Source organism: Anoplophora glabripennis, unplaced genomic scaffold (assembly GCF_000390285.2).
Source record: "Anoplophora glabripennis isolate ALB-LARVAE unplaced genomic scaffold, Agla_2.0 scaffold656, whole genome shotgun sequence".
Taxonomy (NCBI): Eukaryota; Metazoa; Arthropoda; class Insecta; order Coleoptera; family Cerambycidae; genus Anoplophora; species Anoplophora glabripennis.
Window position 1 is genome coordinate 63,811 of NW_019416929.1, and position 11,474 is coordinate 75,284.

Genomic DNA, 11,474 nt, shown 5'->3' on the forward strand with positions numbered 1-11,474 from the left:
TGGGCAGATCTAAGCTAATTTACCTATATCCGAAATCGCTTAGTGTGGACGCTAGATGGCCTCAAACACTATCCGAGTTATTAGACGGTGTGCCGTTATTATTCAAAGCTAACAAGTGGTTTATGCATGATAGAGCTCCACCACATTTCATTGTAAATGTCCGGCAGTATGTGAACAAAAAATTCCCTCGTCGATGGATCAGTAGAAGGGATGGATCCTGTTAACTGTCCTGTACATTCACCAGACTTAACACCTTGCGACTATTATTTTTGGGGCACTAAGAAAACAACAGTGTATGTTTCCACATCTAACACTGAAGAAGAGTTGTGGAAGCATATCCAAATTGCCATAAATATTTTAAAAAATTGCCGTCAAGAACTGCAAAGGGTGTCCTTTAACTTCCTTCGCTGAATTAACCTTTGTTGTAGAAACAACGGTGGTCAGTTTTTATAATAAATGTACTAAATTTAATAACATCAACTTTATTACTTTCATCTCCAGCATTTTTTATTGTATTTGATTATTTTTACTAATTATCTCAATAAAATTAGGCATGTTGTAAATAACTATAATTCGTCGTATGTGTGTGTATCCATATCGAAAAATGTGATATATCTTATTGTAATAAATACTCATTAAGAATTGACAGGTACAATGACTTAAAGATCAGAGTGAAATTAGTCAACGTACAAAATCAGTCCCTACTAGCACTTTGTTAAGTATTGCAATATGGGTAGCAAGATAATGTAGACGTTTAAAAAATATTTTTTGTTCTCAAACCGCTCATTTAATTAAAATTCTAGAAGAGTCCGAAAAACTTCCAAGTGGTATCACCTCCATCACATTAAAAATAATTGTCATTATTGCCCGAAACAGGAAAAGTTATGAACGGATTTTATCACCACACATCAATTTTGTAGGAGTTGTTTTAAAGTTTAAAAAAACTATATAACATCAAAATATCAAAAGCAAAAATTCACACCCCAAAAATAATCAAAATCAATATATATTAAAATCTGATAGCTCCGTCTGCGTCGCACGATCGCCCCGAAAAACGACTTTGGATTGCAAAGGCTTCGCCCCCGGATCGCGCAGCGATCCCCGGCGAAGCCCGGAGGGCTTCGCCTTCCTAGCTACATCGCGCCGTCGTATTTACAAAACGGCGTCTCGACGTCTTCTTCCAACTTTTTATGTACAAATTTCCGCGAAATCAAACGCGAGATTCGAAATGCGGCCGTAAATACGTTAAAATGTACTGTCTAGGAAGGCCGAAAAATGGTGAATTTTGCCGCATAAAATTTCTTCTTCGCCAGCCTCGAAACGGCGTGCGACTTGGCACAAATACTCAGTCGTTCCTCCTTAGTCGTTCGGGGGCATTTTTGTAACGTTTTTTTCGCATTTTCATATTTAATTTTGCCTTCTTTTTGGGGTCTGCTCGACGGCAGACGACCATTTCGGAAGCCGTAAGATTGAAGCTTTAAGACACGCCCACCGGGAGAAAATTGGAACGTCAGATTAATTATGTCAAAATAATTTCACGCCAAACGTCAAAGCCGTTTGTAGGGTAGCGGAACGTCGTTATTTTACCTTCCCAGGCCTTTCTTAAACGTTAATGCGTAGCTACGCCCCGATATGTATAGGTATTACGTTATTGTCACGATATTATTTACATTTTTTCATAACTACCGCTCTACATAAGTTTGACATGCTAGCTGTCCCCGCATTGATGTAAGTACCCCTAAAATTGCATGTTTCAATTTCAAGGCAAACGGTAAACCCTTTACAAAACCGTGCAAGTTTAATTGTGATACGTCAAAAAGAACTGGCGCTAAAGTTTAAAGACTTCCGTGCGCGAAATATCTTATTTTACTTTTACATTCACGCCATTTCGAGGTACATGTCTTTTAATTACCAGTACAAAGTTGCACCACACACCTCCTTTAGGCGTAATTTCGCGGCGAATTTTCCACTCCGCAGCGCCGAAATTTGCTCTTCAAAAAGGCTCTGCATCGTCAAATCCCTCGAAATACCCGTCTTTTTGCTATTGCCCGGTTTATCTCGCCGAAAACGCCGTTTTCGCGACGGCATAATTTTTTTTCCTCGCTCTGGGGCCCTCCGCTTCCTGCGCGAGCACGAAGCCCTGGCCTTTCTCTGGACGTACGGACCGCGCCCGAGGACCCACCAAGCCCCATTTGGCCCCCCGAGACGCCTCTTCGACGGCGCGTCGCGACGATCTCACTCTTTCATATCTCCGTCAACTTTTTTTAGGTCAAATGTAACTAAATTTAAGACCGGCATTAGCGATATAAAATTTGTGCATTCGGCCATGGGCGTCTCTTTAGTCAGGTGAAAAGAGAACGAACTTTCCGCGGCTCTAACGAGACGTTCGCGGAGTTTTCGCGGCCGAATTCTTCACGAGTGACGTCACGATACCTTTCCCTTTCCGCGAAAAATTATATTCGGCCCTCACAGTAGCCCCAGAGGGTCATAAGCGATGGTATTAAACCCTTAAATAAAAAATTTTGCGAGTTCCTGACACCCGATGACAGCGCCAACCAACCAAACCAACCTTGAAGACTCTACTGTTCCGATCGTGCATAATCGATCCTGTTAATTTTGCGATCTGTAAATCGAACCTTGACATCCAGACAGTACCTACCATCTCCAAGTTTGGCTACTACTCCAGCGAACATATACCTGCTATGTGAATATACAGAACCCATCAACATCAACCCCAGAAGCCACCAGTTATTACAGTGATTAAAAACCGAGTGAACTTCGCGAGTGCAACTTATAAAATTGTGAAAGACCACTGTCGAAGATTTTCTATCGTCTCTACCACAGTAACTTTTTAGTAGTACAATATAATCTAGACACAGGAGGAAATTGGAACTACAAAAAAAACAGTAAACTATACTATTATCTTAAATATTCTGGAAGTGTTTCACAGTCACATAAACAAATATATATACGTGTCTATACACAAATCAATATACTTAACAAAAGTTTGACTGTTCTTAAAAGAAATATATGGTATGAAGTGTGCTTTCCAGAGGCCCTTCTTCGAAGATATAATTACGTGGCCCCGGCTGTTACTATGTTCTAATATTTTACATAACACGGCCGAATACACATGAGTTTTAGTATTTTATTTAACACTGGCACTGGCATTTAAAACTTCAAGACTACATTCCCTAGACCCAGAGTTATTAAAGAATAAGTAAGCTTCCCAGTTACATTGTAAAAGAAGTTATAAAATTCTGGGCCAACAGTAAAAGACTTATAACATAAATATGATTTTTCACCTGTATATGTTACATTAAATACATTGTAACCTAACAACAATTTTTCACTAATGACTACTGTATACGTAACGATGGCAGTTTAGCTGAAGATGTTAAATTTCAACCCCATTCCAGTCGGTATACAAGAACAAGAACCCAGGCAGTGCTTCCCTAAATGTTGCTGTTTTTGCCAAGTACTTGGACTCCCTGTATTTAGTGATAAAGTAAAAAGTGGGGAGTACAACGTGAGAATCTTATGGGAAAATGAAAGTGTGTTAAATTAAGATAAAGTTTTCAAAGATTTTGTTTGCATTTTCTTTAGTAACTGAACATGTAAGTAAACCTGTCTCGGTGCTGTAATTTTCCAATAAAGATTATATTTCATAAATTGATATTATTTGTTTAATACTCTTCTATGACGAATGTTATTTTTAAATTAGTAAATGGATATTAACACAAATATTTATTGTTGCCAATTTTATTTAATATTTCAAGATAACATTTCTTCAACTCACCAATTAAAAAAAAAATTTATAGTTCAAACAACGTCTCACAAACATTTTCATTTACAATTCAAACACTAAATAATGTACAGACGGTGCTTTCATCTCAAACATATATTTAGGTTCGATAAGAAAAGGCCATTTTTTTGTCGCAACCTTATATAATCTAGTCTTCAATATTTTTTCTACATTTCCATTTTTTTAATACCTGCAGACATAAGTAATCGGGGCTATTTCACACATTCTCCAATTTTTTTCCCCTTATTTACAGAAATAAGAAAAACGTATTTAATAATATGTTTGACTAAATGATTTTATTCTCATATTAAAAATATGGTACTGTGGTTCTACGAAAAATGTTTGTGTCATTGAGTAGAGTTTACAAAACATTATTGAATTAATAAATGTATTAACAGAAATATTTATTAATGCCAATTTTATTTAATATTTCAAGATATCATTTCCTCAACTCACACTAATTTAAAAATTATTTTGTAGTTAAAATGACAAACATTTTCATTTACTATTCAACAATATAAATAATGTAGGTACATGGTGCTTTCATCTCAAATATATTTTTTGGTTCGATAAAAAAAACATTTTTTCTGAATGTATTATAGCCAAATAAAGAAATATGTACTGAATATGTCTCTCTATCAATACATACAGTGAAAAGAACCGATATTGTTTGTTTCACAAAAAAAAACAAGATTTTTTTGTATGTGCAATATCGATAACTCGAAGTAATCTTTAATAACTTTCAGTGGTACAAATTTTCCCTACTTATATGCTATGATTTCAAAAGGTTCTAAATCTATGATACTGAATTTCTAGAACTTTTTAGGAACATATTGTATTTAAAATCGTACTTGAACATATAGGATTCATAAAGAGCCACAAAATTACAACACTACTGAGAAAATTTCAAATTTATTATATGCTATGATCTCAAAAAATTTTAAATCTATGACTGAATTTCTAGAACTTTTTAGAAACATATTGTATTTCAAATCGTACTTAATAAATTTATTTTTCTCCTTAATAAACGACTCATTTTCAGGTAAAAATGTGAGAGTTTCTTAATTAAACAAGGTTATCTGACAAGTACTTTTGAATATTTAATTACTATCAAATAAAAAAGTTGGCAAAATATAACTCATTTCAACCCCCTTCTAAGAACATACATTTTTAAAAAATTGTTGAGGTTGTACATGTATTAGTTACAGATTTGTGTAAAATTTGACTATAATAGCTTTTTCATTTTCAAATTACAGTCACTGTTTCATAATCCTTGGGAAACTTCGAGGGGCTGTAAGGAGTTATGGAAAAATATAATTTTCCTGTGTTTGAGAGCTATAAGCTACACATATTCCAATTATTTCCGCACCACCTTTATAGGTTATCCAGTCTCGCCCATATTATTTAGGAAACGTTATCATATTATTAATATAAATAATTATAGATAGTGACTACAAAATGTACACTAGATTTGCAGGGTTTATTCATGTTACTGCAATTTAGTGAACCTGAAACATAAAGGCTGTTATGAAAAGTTTGTACACATGGTACTTTATAACTGAACCACCTTCTGCCTACCACCTTCTACGTATCCATACTAATTTCTTTGGTTTGTGATGATGCTTTTACATGGTGTTCGATAGATCGCCCTGTATATCATATGTCTTCCAATTTATTTGCTTCAGTTATAAACACTCAAGCAGAAACCCAAGCCAGCCAATTTTGAGAAATATTATCACTGGATAGATTATAGATGTTTTTTATATATAGTCTTCACACTAAAGTCTATTCATCGCATAAGTTATACAAATAATACAAAGGGGTAGAGGTATATCCATTTAGTTAAACAGCACTGTACTTTTCCAACTCATATCTTTCTTAAAATAATAGCTACGTAGTAAGAACTTACTGAAGCTGTTTTTTAATTATCACAAATTATTTTTATTCATATGAAACGCTTCATTCTTCATTTCATTTAAATTTCCACTAATTCATATTAGGTAGGTAATTAATTCCTAAAAATAATTTATTAGTTCAATAAGTATTGCACCTTTTATTCTGTGAGATATTCACAAAATACCATACTGTTGATTACCTTTTCCTTTTGACGTTAATAATATGTTTTGTTTTACTCTTTTAATACAAACATGGGTTTATAACCCTTCTTTTTTTTCTTTGTTTTTGGGTTATCTTCGACTGAAAGTTACAAGCACAAAACGTATGGAACCAGAGCTGTTTTCTTCTCATGATTTCGGAATCATAACGCGTTACAATCCGAAATCTAGCAATCTGATTGGTTTCCATCGGATCCTAACACGTTATGATTCCGAAATCATGAGTAAAAGAAAAGGGCTCAGCAAATCTGCACTGACCACTGATGGATACAAGATAATTGGATGGACAGTCACAACCGTTCAGTATTCCGTCCGCAGATATGTCCGACAGGCTAGCGTTGTTCTATGGCATTAAGCTATCCTGTTATATACGATTCTTGGCTATTAGCTACTAATAGTTACTATTTTTTGCCAAATCGAATGGCCCTCAGGAGCGCTTCCTTTACCAATTGGTAAACTGTTGACATATTGAATTAACCCACTGACAATTAAATTTATTAGAGATGAGACAATTCAAAAAGTCCATGTTTTAAAAGTACCAACATGTCAATACAAAAATAGACTGAGAGGTGATTATTTAGCGGTAAAATTTACGTTCTATTATTAAGGTCTACAATAATTCAATTACCAATGGGGTCCGAAATATATTCCTTTACTTATTTCCACATTTTACTTTTATTATGGAATATTCATTTTAAGAAGAAAAAAATATCAATTTTCAAATAGATTTTCATACACAGGATGTCCACAGAAATTACATCGAAGTAGAAACGGTGCAAAAGGCTTCTATATATTTAAAAAATTTATTAATTGCAATATTTTTATGAAAAATCTTATATCGTAGTAATCATATGCTTTTTGCAAAGGTATATACCGAATATTTCATAAAAATGACACAGGTGAACTTTGATTTTACTTATCTTTTCACTTTCTCTATTTTTTTTAAATCTTTTCATGAAAAGTTATATAGTTACTAACCAAAGGTTTTTTTTGAAAATGCATATACTGCATGTTCTACATAACTGACCCAAGTCAAAATTATCGGTCTAGAGAGGCTTCTGTATATTTCAGAAATTTATTGTGGCAATATTTTTATGAAAAATCTTATATTGTAGAACTCAGAGGCATTTTGCAAATTTATATACTGAGTGTTTCATAAAAATGACAGGCGGACTAGGATTTTTTTCTCATGTCCACTATCTACTTAAATTTTCAAATACATATTTCTACACACGGTGCCTTATTAACCAAATGTTTTTTGCAATTTATGTACAGGATGTTTCATAAAACTGACACAGGTGCACCAGATTTTCTCTTATCCATTTTGTTAATTTTTTCATTAAATCTTTTGAAGAAAAGTTGTATATTTATTGAACAGCCGCTTTTTAGAAAATCCATATATGTACTGGGTGATCCACAAAATTGACCCACATCCGAAACGGACAGTTTTTTCCCTTTTCACTTTTAACTTTGTTTTTATTTACTAAAATCTTTTAATAAAAAATTGTATAGGTATTTATTAACCGGATGTCGTTTTGAATCTTTATACTGGGTGTTCCACAATCCTGATGCAGATTAAAATTATGAATAGAACGAAACTTGCCCTATTGTTCTTACCAATTTCACATTTTGTACTGAAGTCTGCAATATTTTTATGAAAAATCTTATACACTACCAACCAGGTGTTTTTTGCAATTTATGTACAGGATGTTTGGTAAAACTTACACAGGTGGATTAGATTTTTCCTTATTCATTTTTTTTAATTTTTTTAAAATCATTTAAAGAAATGTCGCTCTTTTAAAAATCCATATACTAGATGTTCTAAAGAATTAAGGGCAGTTTTGTGTTTGTCTTTATTTACTACAGTCTTTTAATGAAAATTTGTATATTTATTAAGCAGATATTTTAACTTATTATTTTACCATTTCTGCCTTACCTACATAGTCTTTGGATGAAACATTTTATATTTACTAACCATATGCCTTTTTTGAAAGTTTGGAAGAAACTTTTCTGATTAATTTCTCCAGCGGGGCCTACTCTTTTTTCAAAAACATTCTCATCAAACTTTTATATACAGGGTGTGTAAAAACCAAAGTACAGGGTGTTTAAAAAAATGTTATGTTAAACGTTAATGTTAAATGTTACTAACCAGCGAGGAGAGCACCGCGGAAGGCCCGAGAGAAAGGTCAAACTTCACGTCAGCGAAGTTTGCCTACCTTTCTAGTACGTATCTAAGTTATTTAACAAATTAAAAAAAAATTCACGAACTTTGAGGCCATTTAGCGACCAAACGAAGCGATTTCGAATATAGGTGAATTAGCCTAAATCTGCCTATTTTGAGTCCGCGAATCTGTGGTCGTCCATTGTACACGTTATTCTCTGACACCCTGTATATCTTGTTAATTTTACAAGTTGTCCAGTGGCTTTTGCTTCCGGTATATCTTTAAGGATGTCAATTACTCATAACGAGGACATTTTATCAATAGCATTAAAATTCATTTTATCCGAACCTGAAAATAAACATACATAGAGAGCAATTTAATAAATTAAATATTAACTTACTATCTAAATAGCTGGAAAATCGAAAATGTGCATATTTGGGATATTCCCGAATAATTATTTCTAAATGGGATTTAGAAACCACATAGTTGCCCATTTGCATTTGTACATTGGAATTAAGTAATCTGGTTTTTATTTTTGTACTAATATGCACTGTATCTTGCACTGTAATTGGTTTGTCAGGACAAAAATCGGGCTAAAAGTAAACATTAACAAAAAATGTTGTTAAGAACATTGAAAAAAATGTTAAGTACACTGAAAGTATTCAGCAAAATTTACCTGAAAAAAAAAATGGAAAATATGGCGAAGGTATTGAATTTAATGATGGAAAATTAACCTTTATCTTCATTGCATCTTGTATCTGCATTTGATGAGAAACCTTTAATTGAAATGTTATGAAATTTTGTTTCACGTTCTAAAAAGTACCATCTTTTCAGAACTTCATCTGCTGTTAATCGATTATCAGAGTCAAACGTAACTAGACAGAATGCTGGTGCATGGTCGACCAATGGTTGTGCAATAAATATATAAGCATAATTTGACAACGATTTGATTATTTTGTAGATTGTACCGTACTCTTAACAATGGCGGTTTGATCTTCGGATAGAAAAACTTTAACCGGATAATTGCGTTTTATAAGAAAATTTTTGAGTTTATCGAATTTGATTTGGTTCTCAAAAGTTTTTGTAAAATTATCAAAAGTTCTGTAAAGCGTAGTGATCGATGACAGAGCGTTGGATATATTTGAACACAGGGCTTTGTAAGCTAAGAGCCCAGATATAAAGGAAAACATATAAACATAATTTCTTAGTCCTAGGAATAACGATTATAAGCTTTTGATTTTGTTTTAGAATTTCTTTAAACATTGTAAAAAAGCTAGAAATCTCATTAGATGGATCCTCTATTTCTTCCATATTGGATATTAATTGTAGGATTGCATTGACCTGTTTTGAAAAATAATGGATCATTAACAATAAAGTAATTTTATATTTCGTTGCAAATATCAAAATCATCCGTAATTTTCAGTTGAGTTTCATCAAAACTTAAATTTCTTTTTCTTTGCAGTCGTTCTCGTCTGGAATATTTTGCACATAATTGTTTTTTGAGGTGATAAAGGATACATTAGAAATAATGACATCTATATTTTTATTAACTGCTTCATTGAAAATAAGTATATTTTCGTAGGATATAATTGCATTCGCAGGCTTTATATCAGTACTATTTAGTGTTTCAGAGGTAGAGCTAGATAGAATTGGAGATGAACTATTCAATGAGCTGTCTTCATTGTGAACTTTATTGCTACTTTGATTTAACTGCAAAACTACATATGACAAAATACTAGAATTTCTCTTTTGTGGATTTGTATGCTCGCTTTGTTTTGTTGCAAAGTGTTTGCTTTTAAAATGTTTATTAAAGTTGGATAATACCCATGCCGGTATTCGATTTGTAACCCTCGTATATGTTTTATAAACAAAACCGCATTCAGGACATGTTACATATGCAGTCCCGTTTTTTATATCAATTTGTATTTGATCAAATTTTAACAATAAAGACTTGTTTCTCGTTGTTTATCAAAGGTTTGACATAATTTTGTTATCAACAAAAATAATTATTGCCAATAATTTCCTTTAATCAAAGTAAAATGTACATTCTCAATTATTATTGTTCGTTATTCAACTCTCTAATTCTAACTTATCTTTCGTTTCTATTCCTGTATCCAACTACCTTGTTTATATAAATAATAAATGTTTATAAAATTATGAACAATCAGTTTATTCAGCGTTTCGGGACACGCACACTGGCCTGGGCGTTCCAGCCACCGTCGCTCGGTCTGTCTTTCCTGCTCTTCATAACATTTCGGCCATCCTGTATATTCCCGTCCTCGGGAATTCCTTGGCCCTGACCTAGAAACGGAACTTAGCGGCAATGTACTGTTTCAAACATTTATTGTTGAGGATCTGATGTCAAGTTCAAGATAATCATTTAGTCAGCATGAATATGAAAAGATGTGCTGTGCTTTGCAATTCGTCATTTGATAGATCTATACTTCTGTTACACAATCTGTATACCACGCCCGCAATACGCTTTATCACCGGTACGTCGGGGCAGACGCCTGGCCAGGGCATCCAATCGACATACAAGCAACAAAGAACGCATTGTCTATTTATACTTCATTCATTTGCATTCTTAAACTCTGAACATAGGCTCCCTTTATAGTCGTCCTGCCCGACTATCACCCCCAATATTTCTATGTTTTCGTTGATTGTTACAGGTTACCTTTTAAGGACGTTCGTTATATCTCTTACGGGGCAGGCGGTGCGGGAGAAAAGCCTATGCTTATACACGATAGTTTCGTTGTAGTACCAACCTTACATAAACTAATTTGAGCGAACTAAATATAATATATACGAATGAAATTTATACAACACATATTAACTTGCATATATTTTTCGTGTTTAATGCACGGCAATTAACTTTTTATTTGATTAAAAGTGTCTATTTATTTATTAAGAGCTTGTAAAATTATGGATGAAATCTGGCAACAGTCCATTGTCATGCCGTAGTGGTAAAAGTTGGGTCAACTGTCATTACTGTCAACTATGCTTTGCGCATATTCCGTAAACTTGATGAACATCCAAGATACAAAGGAAAAGCAATATAAAATGCGTATGAAACATAATATGGATTGATGAGAAAAAAGCAAAATGTGCAAACCGAGAATCTATATGATAACTATCAAGAAGCTCAGTGTATCATAATGAGACGTCGCCTTGTCAAATTGAAGATTGTGACAGAACACCTATACTGTTCGTTTTGCAAAGAGATCCTTTCAATGTTTGTTTCAAATTGCTATTATATTGCATTAGATCACGAAAAATTTATTTAATATTAATTATTACTACATATGTTTTCGACTGGAATAATTTTATAGTCTGTAATCGAGTTATTCAAATATAGCGCGTCAGTCAAAGATACTTACTGTTTGCCTAAGTTAT

At 33.3% G+C, this 11,474-nt stretch overlaps 1 protein-coding gene and 1 long non-coding RNA gene across 2 annotated transcripts in view; one reads left to right on the forward strand and one right to left on the reverse strand.

Annotated features, from left to right (window-relative positions):
- The window catches only part of LOC108910863 (J domain-containing protein CG6693), a 66,854-nt gene that overhangs the window by 47,547 nt on the left and 7,833 nt on the right, over positions 1-11,474 (forward strand). The window lies entirely within an intron of this gene.
- LOC108910864 lies at positions 4,884-6,193 on the reverse strand. Its single transcript, XR_001964475.2, has 3 exons — positions 5,901-6,193; positions 5,387-5,820; positions 4,884-5,313 (listed from the first exon to the last, which is right to left on the reverse strand). It is a non-coding gene; the product is annotated as an uncharacterized LOC108910864 (long non-coding RNA).